At 38.9% G+C, this 24,067-nt stretch overlaps 1 pseudogene; it reads left to right on the top strand.

Moving 5' to 3' along the window:
* The first annotated feature begins 455 nt into the window (after window positions 1-455).
* On the top strand, window positions 456-810 carry LOC131833127 (large ribosomal subunit protein eL42-like; annotated as a pseudogene).
* The last annotated feature ends 23,257 nt before the right edge of the window (window positions 811-24,067 follow it).

The following is a 24,067-nucleotide window of genomic DNA, read 5'->3' as shown; positions in this document are numbered from 1 at the left end:
AGATGAATGGATCAAGAAGATGTGGTATATATACACAATGGAATACTATGCAGCCATCAAAAGAAATGAAATCTTGCCATTTGCAACAACATGGATGGAACTAGAGCGTATCATGCTTAGCGAAATAAGTCAAGCAGAGAAAGACAACTATCATATGATCTCCCTGATATGAGGAAGTGGTGATACAACATGGAGGCTTAAGTGGGTAGAAGAAGAATAAATGAAACAAGATGGGATTGGGAGGGAGACAAACCATAAGTGACTCTTAATCTCACGAAACAAACTGAGGGTTGCCGGGGGGAGGGGGTTTGGGAGAAGGGGGTGGGATTATGGACATTGGGGAGGGTATGTGATTTGGTGAGTGCTGTGAAGTGTGTAAACCTGGTGATTCACAGACCTGTACCCCTGGGGATAAAAATATATGTTTATAAAAAATAAAAAAAATAAAAAAAAGCTTTCTGAGCTGATAGCGCTCTCGCAAACATGGTGAACTTTCCTAAAACCCGCCAGACTTTCTGCAGGAAGTGTGGCAAGCACCAACCCCACAAAGTGATGCAGCACAAGAAAAGCAAAGATTCTCTTTATGTCCAGGGAAAGCAGTGTTATGACAGGAAGTAGAGTGGCTATGGTAGGCAGACTAAGCCTATTTTCCGGAAAAAGACTAAAACTACAAAGAAGATTGTGCTGAAGTTCAAATGTGTCAAGCCCAACTGCAGATCTAAGAGAATGCTGGCTATTAAGAGATGCGAGAATTTTGAACGGGGAGGAAATAAGAAGAGAAAGGGCCAGCTGATCTAGTTCTAAGCTTCATATTTTGTTATATTATGAAGACAATAAAACCTTGAGGTTATGTTAAAAAAAAAAAAAAGCTAACAAAAAAGAAGTGAATGACTCTAGGGAAAGCAAAAAGATGTGCAAGATAGCTTTGAATAAAATGTACATGATAATAATCATAAAAAATGTTAATATTGACCTAATCAAAATTCTGAGTTCATCAGAAAGATGGGTGGAAGACTGCTTGGAGGACCAGATTAAAGAACGATAAATCTTGAATTTCCACCAATGAAAGATCAATAGATAATGGCCAAAACTTTGAAAAAAAGAAGTGACAGTAAGACGTTATTTAATAAGCTTTTTAGAGCTATTTGATTCAATCAACAAATAGCAACAACTTGGAATCATGAACTACTTTGCTAAAACAGGACTCCCAATTACCTATAGGCAATGAGAACGAAACTGGCAACAGGCTTCTCATCAACAACACTGAATTCTAGAATGCTAAGTCACACACCTTTCAAGACTCAAGGAAAAATAATTTTCAAGTTGAAATTTCATACCTATCTGAATTATCAAATATTATTAGAATAAAATAAAACATTTTCAGCTCTGTATGGGTTTGAAAAGTTTACATTCATGAATCTCATAGGAAAACTATTTCTCTAGAGAAAACTTAAGCAAAACAGAAAGGGAATGCAAGAAAGAATATGAAATGAGATAAAAGGAACCATGGAAACTGAGTATTACCTACAAGAAGACAAGAAAACTAAAGACACAAATCCATATTCTTTGGCAAATGGGATATATTTTTTTCCCAGTAGGTAGTATTCAGAGACATGGTATTTTATTTCTTTATTTTTGGGGAGCAAAAAGAAAACCTTACTTGGCAATGAAGAATATTTAATGACTGTGTTATCTTTATTTGGGTTTAAATTTTTAGAAACAATCAGATAAATCAGGGAATGCTGAATTATAGAGATTATATCATAAATGTTATAGACTTTGGCCATGAAAAATAAGAATAAACCTTTTTTAAAAGCAGAAAATTGAAGGGATTATGACAGGGGTGATACTCACCACTATAATAACGAGGACTGGCTGTTGGAGGGATTATGGTTAAGAAACAATATGTACAAAGTTCCTCATCTTTTACCTTGAAGGATTAAAAGGTGCCATCTAAATTATGAATTATGAATCATAAATATTTAAATAACAAAGGAAAGTCCCAGAGGATATTAAATAAAAGCAGTTGAAAGTACTAGTATTCCCCTTAAGAAATGGGTTTAGGGTTAGGGAGAGATGACAACTCTTGTTTTTCATTACATATATATTTTTTCCTTTTTGTTTGAATATTTTTACTATGCTGCTATGGTCTGAATGTTTGTGCCCCCTCAAAATTCATGTCGAAATCCTAACCCCTACAGATGATGGTAAAAGGTGGGGTGCCTTTGGGAGGTGATAGGTCATTAGGGTAGAACCCTCAATGGTGGGATCAGTGTTCTGGAGATCCTCCAGGGCTCCCGAACCTCTTCCACCAAGTGAGGACACAACAAGGAGCAACCTGAAAAGGGCTCTTACTTGATCATGTTGGCTCCCTGTCCTCAGACTTCCTGCCTCCAGAACTGAGAGAAGTAAATTTCTGATGTTTGTAAGTTACCCAGTCTGTGGTATTTTGCTGTAGCAGCCTGATATATGGCTAGATAAAACTTTTATTTTCATATAAGACTAGCTTAAAATGAGAAAAATAAAATGAGGTTAGTTTCTCATCAATAGGGAATTGGTATTACCATCCAATCGATGGTGCTGTATCCATGCAGGAATCCTGGTAGACATTGGAAGGACAGAAAGGAAGCTCAAGGCCCTCACAGCAGAATGTCTATAGTTGCTCATAAAAATGGTTTGTATTGGGCGCCTGGGTGGCTCAGTGGGTTAAGCCGCTGCCTTCGGCTCAGGTCATGATCTCAGGGTCCTGGGATCGAGTCCCGCATCGGGCTCTCTGCTCAGCGGGGAGCCTGCTTCCCCCCCTCTCTCTGCCTGCCTCTCTGCCTACTTGTGATCTCTCTCTGTCAAATAAATAAATAAAATCTTTTAAAAAAAATGGTTTGTATTCACTTATTTAGTTGATATTAAACAAGGGATTGGGGCAGCTGGGTGGCTCAGTGGGTTAAAGCCTCTGCCTTCAGCTCAGGTCATGATCCCAGGGTCATGGGATCCAGCCCCGCATCATGCTCTCTGCTCAGTAGGGAGCCTGCTTCCTCCTCGCTCTGACTGCCTCTCTGCCTACTTGTAATCTCTGTCTGTCAAATAAATAAATAAAATATTTTTTAAAAGTGGGGGGGATTTTTAGGAGCTTGAATTGTGCTAAGCACTAGGCACACACTGGAGAATAACAGTTCTTAAGGAGCTCATAATCTGGTGTGGAAGATAATAAATAAATAAACATAGAAATAAGCATATAATTACATTACAACTTCTGTACAAAGACTGAGTCCTAAGAAAAGGCCTTTAGGTTGCAGAAAACAAATATGCAACATGATCAGTTTTATGTTAAAATATTATATGAATATAAAAGTATGCACTATGGATGTAGGTTTATGCATACATTAGAAAGAGGATTGAAAAGTTGTACACCAAAATGTCAGAACCAGGAGCAGTAGGTAGAGGAAATGAAAGATTTCCATTTTTATTTTCCACATGTGTTTCCCACAAGTATTGATTTTGCAATTTTTATAATTTAAAAATTAAAATAACACAAATTTATAATAAAACTAGTCAAGAGAATGGACAATTGAGCAAAATGATATTCATCACTTCTGGAAGAAAAAAAATAAAACATTTTCCCCAGGAATAGTTGTTTGCCTTATATTCCTATAAAAAGGAAGAATGCTATTATTTATTATAATTCATTGATTATATTTATTACTAATAAGTATATTAGCCAGCCCTTAGCCAAAGATACTTTCTAGAGTGTTAATTTACAGTCCTTTAAAAAATATTGAATTACCCAAGCATTCATTCTTTCTTCTGTATCATAGGCCTCTTAAACATTTTAATTAAGGTCATTTTTTTTAGCTCCAATACAGCTCAGTATTTTGCAAGTCTTTAAAATCTAATAATTCAATCTACTTATACTCAACATACTTTTAGACGAGAGTCGGGGTGACAGAATTCTTGCTAGGACCTGAGGGACACAAAGATGAGTAAGACAGAAAAGCAGCTCACAGGAAGTTCATAGGGGGAGTCTCAGTGTCTATATTAGGATCTCACCATCCCTTGAGAGCCATAGAAATCTTTCACAGCTAGCCTGTGGTTCTCATCTTCTCATTTCTGTATCAAATTACTAGGCTATTTTTTTGAGGTAGCCAGGATTCGTGTGGCTCTTTTGGTTAATAGCCCTTGGTTTGAAATGTGACCCTGAGGCATTAAACATGGTTTCAATATTTGATACTGTGCTCTTTTCTTGTGTGTGATATCAACGACCAAAATTAGAGCGATGCTGTGCCCAGAACTTGACTGAAACTCCGCTTGTGTGTACCAGTGTTAAAGCTGTAGCCGCCTCATTCCCACTGGGGCTTGGAGGTGCTCCGACCTGTGTGGGTGGAATATTGGCTCTACTTCTGGAAGGCTCCATTTTGCATTGATTTGAATTCAGCTGCAGGTCTCTCTCAGGTGACCATAAGCAGGTCTAATTGCTCTTTTGTGCCTCCCTATCGCCAGATTTTTGGTCGCCAGAGACCAAAAATAGCCAGCACCCCAGTGTTTGTACCATTTTTTTTTTTAAGATTTTATTTATTTATTTGACAGACAGAGATCACAAGTAGGCAGAGAGGCAGGCAGAGAGAGAGAGAGGGAAGCAGACTTCCTGCGCAGCAGGGAGCCCAATGCGGGGCTCGATCCCAGGACCCTGAGATCATGACCCGAGCCGAAAGCAGCAGCCCAAACCACTGAGCCACCCAGGCGCCCCTGTTTGTACCTTTTTTATGTAAACTAATAAATGTTTACACATTCACATGCCTATCCTCCTCTTTGGACATGCATGTGAGCTCTGTGGAGACAGGAGACCTATGTCATTGTTTTGTGTCTCCTGGGTTCTGTGTAAAATGTTCAGAAAAAAATTTTTGATTGGTACATGTTTAATGAACTTTTAAAAATAGTACTTAGTGGACAGTCTACCCTCTTATTTCCGTACATGCTCACCCCCCTTTTCCCCGAGGTGCTGAATCTCCGACTCACCATATGAAGAGCACTTATGAGAATTGGGCCCTAATCACAGGAAGACCATGAGCTAAGTATGTGTGTGTATTTATTTACACATTCCACACACACATCTTTATAACAATCTTAGCCAGGATCCATTGTATCACCACAGCATACATGAGGAATCAAGGTCTAGCAGCAATGTGCCCCCCCATCAAAGCACAGATCATAAAGGGCAGATACAGGATTTGAACGTCCACCCATCTGTCTTTTGAGCCTAAGCTTTTAATCACGGCATTATACTAAAGGTGGCATTCCCAAGACTATCAGAGAAAATGGTAAAGAAATGTATTAATCTCAAGAAGTAGTAGAGACAGGTGGGGCAGTTTAGAAAGGCACGGCTATGACAGGAATGCTGATCTTGGGGTTGGGTACAAGTTAATTCCGGTGACATGGAATTCCTTTGCTTTAATAAAAATAATGTACATGACAAATCATTTCATTATGTGTTTCAGGAATCATGTAGTCACTTGTCATTTATTGACAACATGGGAATAATTACAACTCGTTTTGTAATTTGTACAAATATGCATAATGAATCGTTACAATACACCTGTGATTAGGGCATATAATTATAGCACAATGGCTTTGGGTTTTTTGTTTTTTGGTTTTTTTTTCACAAGGGTTGATAAAATCAATCTTCTCTTTTTTTTTGTTTTGTTTTGTTTTTTCCAAAATGCCTTTTAAAAAATCTCAGTGTTTAATTATTAGTATTATCTTTTTTTTTTTCTAAATTTTTTCAGTAAACTTCTCTCCCCTTGCCATGAAAGTTTTTAAAGCCTCAGCATCACCAAGGACTGGGTTTATGTCTCTGTCTGCCACTCTCCGAGTTGTGTGTCATTGGACATGTTACTTAATCTCCTTAAGTTTCAGATATCCACATGAAAAGCAAGAACAAGGAGTCCTAACTTGCCAAGTTCTTTGAGAAGAGACAAAGTACATGAAACTCTGAGCACAGAGCTTGGAACCTAGTAACTCTGATGACGACTGATGATGATAACAATGACGATGAGGATGACAGCAACCTTTACTTACAATTTGCCAGGCACGTTTCTGACCATCTTATATGAATAAACTCATTGACTCCATACAAAGGAACCAGCAGTAGTCACTGTACTAGCACTGCTCGGTTTGAGGACTGTATGCCCATGCCTCTAGTTCTCCACTGGAATCCAGGGATGGCAGGTTTTAAAAACTGTAGGGGCACCTGGGTGGCTCAGTCGGTTAAGCATCTGCCTTCAGCTCAGGTCATGATCCCAGGGTCTTAGGATCAAGTCCCAAGTTGGGTTCCGGCTCAGCAGGGAGTCTGCTTCTCTCTCTCTTTCTCCCTTTGTGTGTCCTCATGTTCTCTCTCCCTAGCTCTCACTATCTCTCAAAAACATAAAACCTTTCATTAAAAAAAAAAAAAAACACCTGACTGTAGCTCCTCGGTATTTACCCCAAATGAGTTGAAAACTTAGATTGACACAAAAACCTGCATGCAAAGGTTTAAAGCAACTTTGTTCATAGTTGCCAAAACCTACAAGCAACCAGGATGTTCATCAGGTGAATGGATAAACTGTGGTACATTCATACAATGCATAGTTTTCATTAATAAAAAAATGAATGATAGAGCCACAGAAAGATCAAGGAAGCAGAAATGCATGTTACTAACTGAAAGAAACCAATCTGAAAGGCAACATACTATATGATTCCAACTATTTGACCTTCTGGAAAATGCAAAACTATGGAAAAAGTCCAATTGTTTCCAAAGGTTCAGGAGGAGGGCGGGAGGGAGGTCTAGGTGGAGCACAAGGGATTTTTAAGGCAGTGAAACTATTCTATATGACACTGTAATGGTAGAGACATGTCATTACATATTTGTCAAAACCCATGGAATGTACAAAGAGTGACCCTACTGCAAATTTGTGGAGTTAATAATAATGTATCAATATTAAGATTGAATCATCAATTGTAAAAAATGTACCACACTAATGCAAGATGATAAATAGGAGAAATTATGTGTTTTAGGAGTGAGGAGTGTACTTTCTATACTTTAAGCTCGATTTTTCTTTAAACCACAAATTGCTCTAAAAACTACAGTCTGTTAATTTGTAAAATCATGCCAGATTGTACACTTAAAACCTATAGAATTCTTTCAGAGAGTTAATTAATAGGTTTTCCCTTTGCAAAAAAAAAAAAAAAAAATCCCCTTAGAAAGAAGTAACTGTAAAAAAAACTAAAAGTTGTGAATGGTCCTAGTTAAATAAGATTAGATATGTTTGGGTTCATGATTATGTATCACTGCTTCTTTTTCATACATGCACCAAAAAGGGAAAGAAAGAAAAGTTTTCAGAGACAAAATAAAGGGAACCCACCTTGAGTGCACACTTCACATATGCTGAATAATTTCAGACACAGGTTTGCTGGGCTCCTATCAGAATCAAGAAAACTGAGGAAAAGAGGTACAAGAGGTGTCAGAAGGAAGAGGCAAGGTGGAAGAAAGGGGGAGGGAGGCACAGATTATGACTAAGAGCATCACTCAGCCAGAACCTTACCTGAATTCCAGGAGCTGAGAAACTGGAGGTCCTGAATGGAGAATCAGAAGTGGCAAACCCATTAAAAGAAGCAGAAGACAGTAACACTGAATTAAATGGTCAGTTAACAAATTTCAAGTGAAGGAAACTGTGAAAGACTTCAGCACAATTCAACCTTGTCAACTCAAGTGGTGAGTGAGGGACTGCCAGAGCAATTATTATTTTATTTTATTTTTTAAAGAAGAGTGCTCAGTTTAGGAGTACTGACCAATTTCTGGGCACCTGAGTCATTCTGAATGGAGACACTCAGCATCGCTGTGGGAATCCACCCCCCTGGGGTGATTTTGGCAGGGCTGGACTTTGCAAACTGTTTTCTTTTTGGAAAACCGTATTTGTCTCTCTCTGTAATTGTTGCTGAAGACCTGCCGCTGAGACCCGGCAGCAGCTGCAGGAGGCAGAACAGGACAAGGCTCAGCAGGTTCCAGAAAGAAGGGCTCCAGCTCAAGCTGAGAAAGCAGATATAGAGGAAACAGACTGGGCAAGGTAAAGGTCCCCCTTAACCTGTTGCTAAGAAGGCAATTGCCAACAGACAGTAGGGTCAAGTAAAAGTGGAATAGCACGGTCATTGCTTTTTGAAACAGAAAGGAGAGGAGCTCCTCTGGGTTATTGGCATAGCCAGAAAGAACTAGAATTCTGCAAGATCCATTTCTCAGGGACAGCCACTGGGCATCTGAACAGGGCCCAGAAGGCTTTGATATTTATCAGGATCAGGGTCTATCACCTCTGTTTAGCAAGTCATCAAACTAGAGCCATCACTGGGACCAGAAGTAGGAAAGGAGGAGGGGGGCACTACAACGCACAGACCCTGCGGAACAGGAAAGAGCCGTGGACTTGTTCTGGTAACCTGGTGCTCCCTGACTGCCTCTATCTCATGCTAGTGAGCTATGGGCTGTCCTCGTCAGAATATTCTTCATAGAGGAGGTCAACACAGGCTGACTGGGTCCAGGAGAAGAAGCCACTGGCCAGAGCTGAAGTGCAGACCAGCTTTGGATCTAAGGAGATGTTGACCCTGGGACTACACCAAGGGAGGAAAAAAAGCAAGTTCTGAGAGAGAGTTCTACCAGCCTAGAGGTCATGCCAACCTTAGCGCTGAAGGGAAGGCAAGAAATTCAAGCTGAGATCCTGCAGGGTCTGTCAATGGGTTACATAATGATTTTCCTAAAATTAAAAAAATATATGTATATGTATGTATATATGTACATACATACATATATTTGTTTTGTTTTTCTTTTAAAGTTAAGTACTCCTCACCTGTGAAAATACTAACTTGTCTTCGGTAAATTGGGAGTAAATGAATTTTGTCACAACTTGAACATAAAAATGAGGCCAAAAAGTGGAGATCTTTGCATGATAGAGCAGGGAGTTTTTGAAGATTTTTGAATTACCCAGTGACATGATGAAGTCAGTCTTCAAGGAGAAAGATCTGAGCTGCACTGTACGTGATGAATCAGAAGAGAAGACTGAAGACACAAAGCCTAGTACTACATGCTGCTGAAACGATTTAAAACCTAAAATAACAATTGCTAGGACTTGAGGGTAGTAGAAAGGGACAAATCTGAGAAAGAATTGTTCAGAGCTGCACATAGGGAGAACAATGAAGGAGAGATGGCTCCGCATCTTCTAGGGGCGGGGGGCAGCTAGAAAAATGTGGGGGCTCTTGGTGGCAATAAGGAAAGGAAGTTGAAGTGACTGAGGGGAGTAGATCATGAATCCTTGCAATGTGAGATTTTAAGAGAAGCAGAACACCTATCTTTTGTGGGCAACTAGAGATACGGTGATGGAGAGAGAGTGAGATGTCAGATAAAATTTAGGAAAGAAAATACCCGGGTTGAAGCTATGTGCACAATGGTAGAGAAAGATCCAAGGGTACAATAGTAATAATAATAGCAAAAAGAATCATTACAACTACTGTGACTTACTGAATGGCTACTATGCTCTAGACACCATACCAGTAATGTCACCTGGTTCATCCCTAGATACCATGAAATAGGTTAAGTGGTTCCTATCACAGATGGGAGATTGATGCTCTGCAAGGTTAAGGGACTTGCCTAAGGCCACCCACCCACTGAAGAACCACGACTAGATGTCCAGTCTGTGGACTCCCAATTCAGTCTCTTTCCACAGGCCATTCCTTTCACGTGTGTGATGGGTCAGTCTCCTTGTCACAAAACACTGGAGGTGGAATTATGAAAATAGGAATATCGTGAAGATACCACTGGAGTAACTTCAATGGAAGAGAGGAAGGGAAATCAGGGTATTAGCACTGGTTGAGCCCAAGAGAGACACAGGTCTGGTAGAGAAAGAAGCCAAGAAATGTGTAATGTCCTCCCACAATGAAGAAAATCAGTAAAGAAAGCATTTCCCCCTTGTCCTAAACCTGACACAACACAAGGCGAGAACTCTGAAACGTAATTTTGTTTTGGAACACTTAATTACCTCCCCCATGGATGCAAAGGGAAGATGAGATCTAGGCAACAGCTTTTGAGTGAAGCAGAAGTTCCAATAGGGAGTTAAGCAGAGAGAACTGAGATGCTTTATAGCTTCATTAATAAATTCCCGGAACATTATACATATCCACCATTGCTTATAAGCCCCCCACCTCCTTGTATCCTCCCTTTGGCCCCATACATTCCAGAAGTGAATGTAAGCAACTTCTATTCTTATTTTCCTAGGATTGACTATAATAATTATATGTAAGTGTTGAGGTCAAAGGATATATCATAAAATCAGTGCCATTTAACAAGTATTTTCTAATCAATTAATGGGCTCTAATCTTGGTAGACACAGAATGTGTTAGATATTTCCTGCCTTCCAGAATCTCATCGTCATCACATAGGCAACCATAAATCATGGTATGTGATGAAGGTTATTAGAGAAGTATGAAATGAGGATTTGGGGCATAAAAAAGGAATGAAAATCCTAGTGTAAGGATTTACATTACACCTAGAAAGGCCAGATGGAAACTCATCAAGAGATAATGTTTGTTCTGGGCCTTCAAAGGTGAGTAAAATTTTTCCAAGAGGCTCAAAGACAAATAAGAAAGATGGAGTATTTTATTTGGGGCCGAAATGGAGGCTACAGTAATTGGCCAGCCTAGAGCTGGCCCCAAAGGGAAATAGTGCACAGCCTAATGGACATTGTATTAAGGAGCCTAAAGGATATATACCCTTTTTCAGGCCTGATATTGAACACAATTCCATCAGTTGGGGGATCAGCAGCAGGAGCCCAGACAGCAGGGAGCTTCTGAAGTCCCAGGGTCAGTGGAACCATGATTCTAGGCCTCTCTCTCTGGCCTGAGAACCCAAGCCTGGGAGAGGCTTTCACCGAAGGCTCAACTATGGGTTCAAGACAGTACCACTCGGTGTTTAGGTACTTCAAAAAATAGAGGCCCAGAGAGAATGGTCCTGGCCATTCCCTTGATAAGCAGACTGCCAATGCCTGGACTTCAATTCAGAAACACCCCACACCAGGTCTGGGACAGTAAAATTAACCTGAGACCCTACCCAGCCAGCATGGGCTAGTTTCAATTCTTTTTAATATTTCTCCCAAATTACTACTACCATGATTTACAGCAGGTAAGTATGCAATATGTATTTTCTGAACAACTACCTGAATATATTTTTATGCTACATTAAACTTGTTTTGCTTCCATTTCCTGAAGGACTACAAGCTACATTATCATTGTCATCCATCATCATCATAATCGCGTTACTGGCTTCCAATTATGGTGGGTTTACCATGTGCCAGATACAATGTTGGATGCCAGGAATCGCTAATCCTCATAACAGTCCTACAAGGTAAATACTATTGGCCACACTTTATAAATGGAGAAAGTCAACTTCAGAAGAATCACAGATCTTGCCCAAACCCACAAAGAGCTAACAAGTGGCAAAATAGTGGGACATCGGGGTGCCTGGGTAGCTCAGTTGGTTAAACCACTGCCTTCAGGGTCATGATCCCAGAGTCCCCGGATGGAGTCTCGCATCAGGCTCTGGGCTCCGTAGGGAGCCTGCTTCTCCTTCTTTCTTCCCTCTCATGCTCTCTCTCGCTCTCTCTCTCAAATAAATAAATAAAATCTTTAAAGAAAAAATAGTGGGACATCAACACCATGCTCTATGCAGTATGAAAACAACCCACCTCAATGGTAAATAAGGAAATTTCAAAAATTTGATCAATTACGAGGGCGCAAAAATTACTCTACTCGGTTGGTTTTGTGAGAATGTAACAAATGCAGTGACTCCTTCAAAGGTTTTATTGACTTTATTTATACAGAAAAGTATACAGTTTGATGAGTTTTCACCAGCTGACAAAACTGATTTTTTCCATTTCGATCTGCTATATTAGAGTTCTGTGAATATAGCACAAAAATCACATTTTCTTTGTCTATTATAGCCATCTTACAAATAAGAGGGGAGATATCAGTTTCCAATTTACAGACGCGTATGATTGTATTCTAAAGTTTACAGACAGTACTCTGGCACCATATTTCGAATGCCTTGTCTTCTTCCCTACCCTTCACGTGCTAGCAATTCTAATAGTTAATACATGCAATCAACTCCCTCACCAAGAGCTGCTAGACTGACTTGAAGACATTTTTACTAGACTACATGCAGGTTATCCTTCCCAAAGAAATATCTTAATTCTCCCCACTGTGTTCTGAGGAAACTCAACTCCCCCAAACTCAGATCTGAGTGCTTCAGAAGTGAGAGATTTGGGGGTACCCGAGAACCCCCATTTATCCTCATCACACAAAACTACAAAATGTAGCAAGGAAATGACATCAGACGAGCAAAGAACCTTGTAATATTCTTTTTCCAAAGTGTTCCTGTCTGTCAGGGCACATGAATGATTATGCTACACCCCTGATTGCTAAATCTGCCCCCTCTCGTGGAGGGGCCAGCTGCTGCCTGTTCACCAGCAACAGCTCTGTCACTTTTACTTTGCATCCTAATTAAGAAGACATCGAGAGACACATGGAAGTACAAGTACCAGAAGGATTGTGCTATCTGTCATACTTTTTCCAGATGTTCTAATGATGCCTTTGAATTTGGATGGAGGAGACACACAGAAAGAACTCGGGTGCCATGAAACCTTTCTGTGACTACTTGTTGAAGAAAGACAATTAACGACTGAACAGCTGCTAATGGGAACCTTTAACTGGAAAACTTGCTAGGAAGAGCACTTACCAGCTCTCAGAGGAATTCATACTGATAAACACCTTAGTTATGCTTCTTATTTTTGTTCCAAAATGCACAATTAATCCTTCCTAAATCAGTTTCCTTCATTTACTAAGAGAGCTCATTAAGATAAGAAAGATTTATCACTAGGTTAAAAAAAAAAAATTCTGTGAGCTCCTGGAAGCCTACAGTAGGAATCATTCCCCTGAAATGTTTTTAAAACTTCCCAAGTATTTGACTGGAAGTTTCTGGTATTGTACTATAGGGGAATTGCAAACATATAGTTTTGAATACTGAGGCCATGTTTTAGGAGCTTTCCTGTTGGACATACGTATCACTAAATTACTTTTTAAAGGAGATTGTGCTTAGAATACTGTGCTACACCTCCATACCCCAATCCAGAGGCAATCAATACAAGTTCTTTTGGATACATGTGGCTTATGGGGGGCAGGGAGGGTATAAAGAGTTGGAGAGAGAGAGACAGAAAGAGAGAGAGAGAAAGAGAAATTTTTTTTAAGATTTTATTTTATTTATTTGACAGATAGAGACAAGTAGGCAGAGAGGCAGGCAGAGAGAGAGGAGGAAGCAGGCTCCCTGCTGAGCAGAGAGCCTGATGCGAGGCTCGATCCCAGGACCCTGGGATCATGACCTGAGCCAAAGGCAGAGGCTTTAACCCACTGAGCCACCCAGGCGCCCTGAGAAAGAGAAATTCTTAAATTATCATTTTGGCAGTGGGCCTTGTCTTTGGGGTGGCCAGACTTTATTATAATGATGGTGTACTAGTGTTCTTAGTTGCTCTAAAGTGTAGGGTGAAATTGAAAGGTAAGCTTCCTATAAGGAAAGTGATCTTGAGCAAATCTCAATCAGTGTTGACCTCATCCCCTGTAAGGGGAGAAAGACTAATTAATAAAATGGTCTTTTAAATAGAAACTCTGACAGTTCTGTCCAATTTCATTATTCTAACAACCTCTTTCTCTACCCCTAAAGAAAAATGAACAACTCTTCCTAATTTTCATAAATACTGTACTATGCAATCAGGAAATAATTAATTTGGAGCTCTTCATCAGTAATGGGGATGAAGTTCTTTAATGAACAGCCTTCCTTTAACTCGATGATGAGGCAACTATTCCTGAAATATTTATTGGTATAAAACTACATCAAGGAAAGAAAAAAAAAAAGCAATTTTTTTAAAAAACCAGGCCAAATCTTAAATAAGGTACAGTTGGTGGCTTGTCCTTTGGGGCACTGAAGGAATGAAATTCTAAAGAGTATTGGAACTTTAAAAAAATACCTCAATATTATTTTTGTTAATTTAATAGTCACATTTCTATGCATCTTGTCAGTCATAACACTATATTAAATTACACTGAATTATGCAAGTATGAAAGAGGACTTTTCCTCCAATAAAATTAGCATCTGAGTTAGACTATCTCAATGGCAGCTCTATCAACACTTTGGACTAGATAATTCTTCATGTGAAGGCTGTTCTGTGCATTGTGGAATATGTAATGGCATCCTTGGCCTCTACTCAGCCTCTAACACCCACCACCTCTTGCCGCAGTTACAACAACCAAAAATGTTGCATTCAGGACATTCAGGCCAATGTCCCTGAAAACAAAATCACCTCTAGTTGAGAACTAATTGGATCTAAAGCTCAAAAAAACTTCAAGTACATGGTTTTCATAAGAAGGATACAATGATAGATTGAATAAAAGCTCAGCAACAAGAGAGGTATCTAAATAGCTAGACGATTAGGTGATCTAGTGGTTAGGAGCCCGTTGGTTTAGGTTTGCATCTTGGCTCTACTTTTCACTAACATGGACAAGCTATCTGTCTCTTCTAAGGCTCTGTCTCTCCTCTACAAAATAGGGATAATAATAGAATTTACACATAGGCTTGTCTTGAAGATGAGACAAAATAAAGCACAGAAAAATCTGGAATGATTTGCTACCATTGATCAACTACCATTACCATAGGTAGCCATCAAACTTTGTTTGGGTAGACTAGACTTATAAACATTTGTCCATCCATCATTCATATCGACATAAACAAGTACAAAATAGATTTGAATGAGTAGTGCTAATGGAAATGCAAGCTTTTATTATGCATTGGTAGAATGCTACTTACATTTTAAATAATATGTTTTATAACAAATATATCATGTTTAATCTCATGAGTTTTTTCTTTAGAGGAAAAGGGCACACACTGACCCAGGAATAATTAATCCAGAATGATAAAAATTGAGATATATCCTAGAAAAGTTTATTGAATTTTAAAAATAAGCCCCAAATCTTGGTAACAGCCAGGCAAAAGTATCAAACAATAGATAGGAAATGAGAAAAGAAATAAAGCTGACCTAGCTTTTTCCATAGACCCCAATGCCAAAACCCAATAAATCAATACCTGTGAAACTATCAAAGAAAGAATTGTGAGCTGAGGAATTTATATCCAGTCAAGCTATCCTTCAAGTTTTATAAACACTTCAGTCAAACCACTTAAGATATGTAAAAAATTCAGGGAGTATTGCCAGGATTCTTCCTTAAGAAAACTACTGGATGACAAGATTCATCCAACCAAAATATAGCTGGGAAAAGTAAGCAAGAGATGGCTGATGAACACTGAATGTATTTCACTATAAATCAAAGAAAGAGGGGTGCCTGGGTGGATCAATGGATTAAGCCTCTGCCTTTGGCTCAGGTCATGATCACAGGATCGTGGAATCAAGCCCCTCCTTGGGCTCTCTACACAGCAGAGAGCCTGCTTCTCCCTCTCTCTCTGCCTGCCTCTCTGCCTACTTGTGATCTCTCTCTCTGTGTCAAATAAATAAATATAATCTTAAAAAAATCAAAAAAAGGAAAATTTTAATATGATACAACTAACTAAAATCATGAGAGGACTGTGAAAGAAGGTGATAGTTTTCTGCTTCTCTCATCTTTAGTATCTGGAAATCAAAGGCTGTCAAAGGTAACAGAGCCAAATAATACAAATTTAAACATACTCAGCTGTTCAAAGGGAAACACTTTAAAAAGCTAGTAGTACTGACTAAAATAAGTTAATAAAGTACAAGAAAAGAAGAGGAAGGAAGAGGGAACTTGTGAATTTCAATATTGCATATAGTAGGAAACTAACAAGTACAGTCTAAATACAGGGAGGAACCAAAGATAGTATATAAAATTATCAAAAGGTAACTAAAATGAAAATGCAAACTTCTTCATATCAGAAAAACCACACAGAGACAAACTGAATGAAAACAGACCACAGAGTAAAATACTTTTCAAAGTAGAAAAGATAGCATGAACTAATATGACAGAATTCAGACAAAATATACAGATCGCACCAGTACATCTAATGGCCTACACTAATTGAGAGACAAAAACTGAATCACAAATCAAAACCCAATTCTATGTGGATGAAAAGTAAAAATGATTCAGAAAGTGAAAATAAAGAGATAACATTTTAACAAGCAAAAGCAAATAAGAAAGCAGGGCTTATGATTTTAAATGGCAGAGTAGAATCCAGAGCAAAAACCATAAAACAAGACAAAGAAATCTACTTGTAATGACACTATGTAAAATCTGCAATGAAGATACAACTGCTACAAATATTTCTGCACCAAAGAACAGCAGTGTAAATACAGAAGGAATTTTAAGAGATTCAAGGAAAAATACTGAGAAACACATTAGAAGTAAGAGATTTGAAGTCATCTCTCTCCATCTATTGACAAATAGCATCGAGGAAAAATAAGTAAAGTTATAGAAGAATAAAAAGAGGATTAATAATAGAGATCTGACTGATAAATATAAAATTCTGCCCCCTGGAAAATTGAGACTAAACCTTCATTTCATATATACATAAAGATTCACAAAAATTAACAACCTATTAAACCCCAAAGATAGCCACACCTTGAATCAGGATCATTTCTAGATGGATTAAAATGTTAAAAATAAAAAATTAGACATAAAAATACCTGGTGAAATGTCATGGGAGATGTATTTTTATATGACTTATGATGTTCTAAGTTTGACACAAAATCTGGAAGTCACAAAATAAAAGACCTATAATTTAAAATACTCAATGTATAAATTTCCACATGGCAAAGGCAAAATACAAAGAAAAAAAGTAAAAAAAAAGAAGAAGAAGAACCACAATCTATTTACACTACATTTCCCAATAGCTAATATTACTAAATTAGAAGGAGCCCCTATAACTCAATATGTGAAAGATCAACCTAGAGGAGAGATCACAACTAACACCAAAGAAATACAAACTATTATAAGAACATTCTATGAGCAACTCTACGGCAATAAATTTGACAATCTGGAAGAAATGGATGCATTCCTAGAAACATATAAACTACCACAACTGAACCAGGAAGAAATAGAAAGCCTGAAAAGACCCATAACCAGTAAGGAGATTGAAACAGTCATTAAAAATCTCCAAACAAACAAAAGCCCAGGGCCAGACGGCTTCCCGGGGGAATTCTACCAAACATTTAAAGAAGAACTAATTCCTATTCTCCTGAAACTGTTCCAAAAAATAGAAATGGAAGGAAAACTTCCAAACTCATTTTATGAGGCCAGCATCACCTTGATCCCAAAACCAGACAAGGATCCCACCAAAAAAGAGAGCTATAGACCAATATCCTTGATGAACACAGATGCGAAAATACTCAACAAAATACTAGCCAATAGGATTCAACAGTACATTAAAAAGATTATTCACCATGACCAAGTGGGATTTATTCCAGGACTGCAAGGTTGGTTCAACATCCGCAAATCAGTCAATGTGATACAACACATCAATAAAAGAAAGAACAAGAACCATATGATACTCTCAATAGATGCTGAAAAAGCAGTTGACAAAGTACAGCATCCCTTCCTGATCAAAACTCTTCAAAGTGTAGGGATAGAGGGCACATACCTCAATATCATCAAAGCCATCTATGAAAAACCTACCGCAAATATCATTCTCAATGGAGAAAAACTGAGAGCTTTTCCCCTAAGGTCAGGAACACGGCAGGGATGTCCATTATCACCACTGCTATTCAACATAGTACTAGAGGTCCTAGCCTCAGCAATCAGACAACAAAAGGAAATTAAAGGCATCCAAATCGGCAAAGAAGAAGTCAAATTATCACTCTTCGCAGATGATATGATACTATATGTGGAAAACCCAAAAGACTCAACTCCAAAACTGCTAGAACTTATACAGGAATTCAGTAAAGTGTCAGGATATAAAATCAATGCACAGAAATCAGTTGCATTTCTCTACACCAACAGCAAGACAGAAGAAAGAGAAATTAAGGAGTCAATCCCATTTACAATTGCACCCAAAACCATAAGATACCTAGGAATAAACCTAACCAAAGAGACACAGAATCTATACTCAGAAAACTATAAAGTACTCATGAAAGAAACTGAGGAAGACACAAAGAAATGGAAAAATGTTCCATGCTCCTGGATCGGAAGAATAAATATTGTGAAAATGTCTATGCTACCTAAAGCAATCTACACATTTAATGCAATTCCTATCAAAGTACCATCCATCTTTTTCAAAGAAATGGAACAAATAATGCTAAAATTTATATGGAACCAGAAAAGACCTCGAATAGCCAAAGGGATATTGAAAAAGAAAGCCAATGTTGGTGGCATCACAATTCCGGACTTCAAGCTCTATTACAAAGCTGTCATCATCAAGACAGCATGGTACTGGCACAAAAACAGACACATAGATCAATGGAACAAAATAGAGAGCCCAGAAATAGACCCTCAACTCTATGGTCAACTAATCGTCGACAAAGCAGGAAAGAATGTCCAATGGAAAAAAGACAGCCTCTTCAATAAATGGTGCTGGGAAAATTGGACAGCCACATGCAGAAAAATGAAATTGGACCATTTCCTTACACCACACACAAAAATAGACTCAAAATGGATGAAGGACCTCAATGTGAGAAAGGAATCCATCAAAATCCTTGAGGAGAACACAGGCAGCAACCTCTTCGACCTCAGCCGCAGCAACATCTTCCTAGGAACAACACCAAAGGCAAGGGAAGCAAGGGCAAAAATGAACTATTGGGATTTCATCAAGATCAAAAGCTTTTGCACAGCAAAGGAAACAGTTAACAAAATCAAAAGACAACTGACAGAATGGGAAAAGATATTTGCAAACGACATATCAGATAAAGGACTAGTGTCCAGAATCTATAAAGAACTTAGCAAACTCAACACCCAAAGAACAAATAATCCAATCAAGAAATGGGCAGAGGACATGAACAGACATTTCTGCAAAGAAGACATCCAGATGGCCAACAGACACATGAAAAAGTGCTCCATATCACTCGGCATCAGGGAAATACAAATCAAAACCACAATGCGATATCACCTCACACCAGTCAGAATGGCTAAAATCAACAAGTCAAGAAATGACAGATGCTGGCGAGGATGTGGAGAAAGGGGAACCCTCCTACACTGTTGGTGGGAATGCAAGCTGGTGCAGCCACTCTGGAAAACAGCATGGAGGTTCCTCAAAATGTTGAAAATAGAACTGCCCTATGACCCAGCAATTGCACTATTGGGTATTTACCCTAAAGATACAAACGTAGTGATCCAAAGGGGCACGTGCACCCAAATGTTTATAGCAGCAATGTCCACAATAGCCAAACTATGGAAAGAACCTAGATGTCCATCAACAGATGAATGGATCAAGAAGATGTGGTATATATATACACAATGGAATACTATGCAGCCATCAAAAGAAATGAAATCTTGCCATTTGCAACAACATGAATGGAACTAGAGCGTATCATGCTTAGCGAAATAAGTCAAGCAGAGAAAGACAGCTATCATATGATCTCCCTGATATAAGGAAGTGGTGATGCAACATGGGGGCTTAAGTGGGTACGAGAAGAATAAATGAAACAAGATGGGATTGGGAGGGAGACAAACCATAAGTGACTCTTAATCTCACAAAACAAACTGAGGGTTGCTGGGGGAAGGGGGTTTGGGAGAAGGGGGTGGGATTATGGACATTGGGGAGGGTATGTGCTTTGGTGAGTGCTGTGAAGTGTGTAAACCTGGTGATTCACAGACCTGTACCCCTGGGGATAAAAATATATGTTTATAAAAAATAAAAAATTAAAAGTAAAAAAAAAAAAAAAAAAAGATCAACCAACTGAATTTTATTTTATTTTATTTTATTTTTAAATATTTTATTTATTTGAGAGAGACAGTGTGCACAAGATGGGGTAAGGTCAGAGAGAAGCAGATTCCCCACTGATCAGGGAGCCTGATGCAGGACTCCATCCTGGGGCTCCAGGATCATGACCTGAGCCGAAGGCAGTCTCGTAAGCACCTGAGCCACCCAGGCACCCTGACAATTGAATTTTAAGAGGCTATGTACAGTTCTCAGAGGAGTAAAAATGGCTCCTGAGCATATGAAAAGACACTAAACACTGAGACGCTGTTTTCCACTTGTATTGGTAAAGGCATTCTCATGCAGTGTTGCTGGGAGGCCAGATGCATTCGACCACCATGGAGGAGTTTCAAACAATAGCATAACTACAACGTCCCCGCCCCCCCCCTCTTCAGTTCCACAAATGTATCCTATGGATAGATGTAGAGTCACATATCTGATGTGGTGTTTGTACAAAGGTACTCATAGTTCTTGCAAACATTTGCAAATAACCAAAATGGACACATTAACAGGGAAATGGTTACACAAACTTTGGTACATCCTTACAATAGAATCAGAAAGAATAATAATGTACTGAAAAGGAATGACCTCCAAAAAATAATGGTAAGAAAGGGAAGGAAGGAAAGAACGGAGGTGGGGAAGGAGGGAGGAAGGAAGAAATACGTGGTGTAGAACAGTGGTATAAAGTTGAGATTCAGGGTGTGGGAATGGACACACATATTTGTTTATTTGCCCATGTGCACAAACTATACCTGGAAGGATACATAAGAAATTGATTACAGTTTCTCAGCCAGGACAGTGGTAGAAGAGAGATTTGCCTTTCCCTGTACAGCAAAAAGATGCCTTTGGAATTTTTTTAAATCTATTTTTTGAGTCCATAAGTTGCATTTGCCCTATAGATTGCTAGTTTGAAATATCATCATAATCATTAAGCCAAAAGTGATCATTTTTTTAATCATAAAATTACTTTCTGTCTAATTTTATCTGCCTAAATGCATTATAATATTGGAGTTATGCAATCGACTTTATCCTAGCATGACAATTATTACAGTATAAGTACTTTAACTCCTAATGCCCCAAATTCTAAGTCCATTCCAAAAATAAAGTATTTTACTATGTCAGAGATGGGATTATTCTACTGCAGACTAAATCATACAAGGTTTTGCTTGACAACCCTTCCATCTCTGACATGAAAACCCTATAGTGCAGGTTGATTCATTTAGACTGAAAAAAATTTTTTTAAATCTGTCTTGTTAGAAAATCAAGGAAGAAAACAAAGAAAGAGAATAGGAGTTTATTTTGCTCTGTCCATGTCTCAAGAGAAACATATGCTAGATTTGCTCATATTTGGAGCTGAGTTTAAAAACATAAAGGCTGATAAATAGTAAGTAATCATATAAAAAGAGAAAGAGACTCATCATATCTGACAGCAGCATAATCTCAGAAAAAATCTTTCCTTTTTTATCGGAAGGGGCAGGAAACAAAATCACCCCAAATTGAACAATTTGCTCTATAGATTCAAATCCCCTTTGTCGATCCCTGAGTGGTCCAAATTTCTCAGATTTGAAGGCCTTTTGACTTTTTGTAATGTTTATATTCTCATTCCACACAATTGCCTGCATATATCTGACTCCCAATTAAATCTGTATTGGATTTCAACAAAACTGATGCTTCCTATTTTGAGTAATAGTTAGTGCCATGTCTAAAGATATCTACACAATGATCTCATTTTCAAGTTTTCCTTCCCAAAAGACTACTTCCACTTCTCCCCATATAAACTGAAATTACCCACAGTTTTTATTGCACTGTTTATCCATATACTCAGGGCCATTATTTCATATAAAAGTTTTTTGGAGAAACAAGAAGAGTGTCCTCTTGAACCTTGCTCTTTAATTAGTGTAAGCTCCTTGGAGACTGATAGTCTGACTTCATAGAAGGTAGGAGAACTGGTCTAGGAAATAGTGCTAAAATTAAACATTCCTTCCAAAGGTTGCAGGCAATCCTAAACCGTGAAATGCCTGCCAACCCCCTGAGAAGATCAATAGAGCAACTACTGGGCATATGAAGCAGAACCGCCCACTGAAAAGTCCACTTAATGAAAATCCCCAATGGGCGCTAGGTCTGCAATATAAGCACATTCTTACAGAAGAATAGATTCCCTTTGTGCTTCTGACTCCAGTGGATGGTCCAATGAGCAATTAGGCTTACAAACACTAACACCTACCAGCCCCACACTGATTAAATGGCCTCCCATAAATAAGACTAGGTTATTTTGGACTTTTTGCCTTTAGGAATCAGTAGACTACTGATATTAAACCCAAGTGTTCTGGGGTCATCTGAAGCAATGAGGCTTTTTTATTAAGAAATTCAACTCCGATCAGCAAACATTTAGATTGGCTTTTGTAGAAACAGCGCTTTGTCTTTTACCCACTAGCAAATTTATCCATGTCTTTTGGTTTGCTTCATTAAATTTAATGCGCATGTATTGAACATTATTTTTAGGAGGAAAGACATGCTCAAGTGTTACCAGCTCTTCCTAATAAATCCATCAACACAGAGGGGTGGGGGTATATGCTGTATCTACTTTGCAATTCAATAGTAGGTTATAATCTCTCTTCCAACAGCAAGTTATTTATCTTACTAATAAATCCATCAAAATAAATATCTCCTAAGGTACAGTATTATTAAATATTTTTCACAGCTGAAATTCCCCAACCTCCTTAGGCAGAATTAATAGCTTTTGTTCATACATACATCATGATGCTCCTCACATTTTTAATGGGTGCTGTTGTTGATAGATCTTTTATTACCAGCAGATTGGGACCCCCCGAAGGTGGACCACAGGTCTTATTCATCTCTGAATAAGTCCCAATAACTTGCACAGAGCCTTCCACAGTATGGATGAATGAATAATAAAAGCTTGTAGCCAGAGGATTGTTGATCCCCATAGCCATGCTGGGATGCAGGCAGCAGGGCAGAGACAGGTGGAGTGTTGAAGCACTGAAACTATTTCCCCTGACCTCCCCTCATCCCATAGCCCTGGTTCTCCTTTTCCCTTCAATTCTATTGCTACAATATAACTCACATCTGAATGTGGCAGTTGCTGCACAGAATGGCAATTTAGACCCACGACAGTTCAGTGCAGGGACAAGCAGCCTATGGCACTGAAAGGACAACATGTCTGTAAAGTCCCTGGTGGTGACACACTGTGACACTGCCCATTGCAGAGTCCTCTCTCAAGTCTCTCCCACAGAGTCTCTCCCCTCTCCCTCACTCAGCTTCTTCTCTGCTCCTCTCTCTTCTTCCCTGCTCCATTATTCCCATTGTCCTGCTTGTGTCCAGGATAGCCCTTGGCCTGAAAATATCGCTGGGTAGGGATAGAAAATGATGAGCAGAGTGTCACCACTCATCTTTCACTTTCCCAGGACAAAAATCATTAGAGGATTCTTAATACACTTACCTGCAACCTCAAAAGTCTAAAATAGGGCTAGATATAGCCACCAGCAATTAATATAAGTGGCCATGGAAGATAAAGTTTACTTGCAATCTCTAGGAAATTGTTACTTTCTTGGCAGTAGAAAGTATTACTTTATTTAAGCCTTAGTACTGAGCTTTTCTTCCTTTTCTTTTCCTGAACTGCCCCCTGCTCCAAGCCCATTCTGATTGGTAATGGTTCTGCTGGAGCACTGTGTTTATGATAATTAAGAGGTAGCGTCCTGGCCCAACAAGGAAAGTTATTATAGAGGTACCTGGGTGGCTCATTCAGTTGAGTGTCTGCCTTCAGTCAGGTCATGGTGCCACATGGGACAGATCGAATCCCACAGGGGACTCTCGGCTCAGTGGGGATCCTGCTTCTCCCTCTCTGTCTACTGCTCTGCCCACTTGTGCTCGTGCTCTCTCTCTCTGTGTCAAATAAACAAAATCTTTAAAAAAGGGGGGGGCGGTAGAAAAGAAGAGGTATTATAATGCATTAGCAATGTCTTGCTAAGTGATCAAGAATAAAGAGCAATGACATACACGCTAGTTACTTGCCCCATTTGCCCAAGTCTCTCATCTGGTAAATTACTACTCTTGATGTAATCATCAGGG

This window comes from Mustela lutreola, chromosome 6, assembly GCF_030435805.1.
Source record: "Mustela lutreola isolate mMusLut2 chromosome 6, mMusLut2.pri, whole genome shotgun sequence".
NCBI lineage: Eukaryota > Metazoa > Chordata > Mammalia > Carnivora > Mustelidae > Mustela > Mustela lutreola.
This window is presented reverse-complemented; position numbering and strand designations above follow the sequence as displayed.